Here is a 1,792-nt window from a genome sequence, read left to right on the forward strand (position 1 = left end):
TCTTCTGTAGACTACCTCAACAAACAGAGGCTGAGGGTGACATGGTGGTGGAAGAAGGAGGTGGACAGTGCTATAAAGCAAAGAGACAGGCCTGGAAAATGGTGGAAGCAGAGCATTATATCAGGGAGCTAGAAGGGAGGCTAGGCAACAGGAATAACAAGGTAAGAGGTTTGCAAATGTTCTGCAGTGTGAGGATCGGAGGCATGAGACGTTCAGGATTGTAAAGCAGAGAGAATAGAGATGTGGTGGGTGAGAAATGTGTGTGAATGGATAATGGTATGCTTGTACTTAGTGACTCACAAGAAAGATGCATGGAAATATCATTATGAAAGGTTATTAAATATAGAGAATGATTGGGAGAAGGAGAATCTTTCAAATATTGAACCAATTGAAGGACCAGCCATCAAAGTTGATAGCAGTATAATAGATAAGGCAATTAAGGATATACAGGCTGGGAAATCCCCTTGGACCATTGGGTATCACTGCTGAGGGGATTAAAATATCTGGCAGTGTGGGATACAGCTTAGGCACTCGTATAGTTAATCAGGTTATATAGGAAGGGCATCACCCCAAAGACTGATGTAGTTGTATTATAGTTAGCTACTATAAGAGTAAAGGTGAAGCCTTAGATAGAAACAATGACAGAGATATGAAAATTACAGAAAGAGTTATAGCTCAATTAATTAGCAATAGAATTAAACTAGTTGAGATGCAGTTTGGTTTTGTTCTTGGGAGAAGTACCACAGATGCCATCTTCCTAGTGAGACAGTTCTAAGAAAAGTATTTGGTCAAAAATAAACCAATGTACTTAGCTTTTGTTGACATGGAGAAAGATTTCAACAGGGTTCCCCACTTACTTATGTGGTGGTCTCTAAGGAAACTAGGAGTAGAGGAGTGGCTTGTTAGAGATTTACAACCCATGTACAGCAGTACTGTCAGTAAGGTGAGAGTTGGCCTTGAATACAGTGATGGCTATAGCATACAAGTTGGAGTTCACCAAGGATCAGTTCTTAGTCCACTCTTATTCACCATAGTTCTCCAGGCCATAACTGAGGAATTCAAAACTGGATGCTCATGGGCACTGCTATATGCTGATGACCTTGCTCTTATTGCAGAATCTGAAGCAGGTATGGAAGCAAAACCTAAAGTTGTTGTTAGCAAGAAAGCAGATAAGATTCTCTTACCATCAGGTAAATGTACCTGCTCAATATGTAGGAAAGGAGTGGGAAGTAATTCCCTTTGCTACACCCAATGTAAGCTATGGGTGCATAAGAGATGCAGTGGAATTGCAGGTAGGGTAACAGATAAGGTCACTTTCATGTGTGGAAGATGCACAGGAACAATAAGCACTAAGAGCACGAGGGGCTTAGACTCTCTCAAATGCCCAGGAGGTTCTTTTGGGGTAGTTGATAGTTTCTGCTACTTAGATGATCAAATTACTAACGGTGGTGAATGCTCTGAAAGTATTGTTTCAAGAATAAGAATAGGATGGAGGATGTTCAGAGAGCTGCTACCTCTGTTGGCAATAAAATGACTCTCTCTCAGAGTGAAAGGTAGATTATATGATGCTTCTGTATGAACGGCTATACTACATGATAGTGAGACAAGGGCTCTGAATGTGGAGGACATGCATAGACTAGAGGGGAATGACGGTAGTATGCTCTGTTGGATTTGTAACATTAGTGTGCATGATAAACAAAGTGCAACTGTTGAGAGGAGGTCAGTGCTTGGTGCTTGATTCTGTCGAAGGAGGTGAAAATTGTGTGAGTGGGTGGGTGTGGTTATGTATTTC

The sequence above is a fragment of the Octopus sinensis genome, linkage group LG20, assembly GCF_006345805.1.
Source record: "Octopus sinensis linkage group LG20, ASM634580v1, whole genome shotgun sequence".
Lineage (NCBI taxonomy): Eukaryota > Metazoa > Mollusca > Cephalopoda > Octopoda > Octopodidae > Octopus > Octopus sinensis.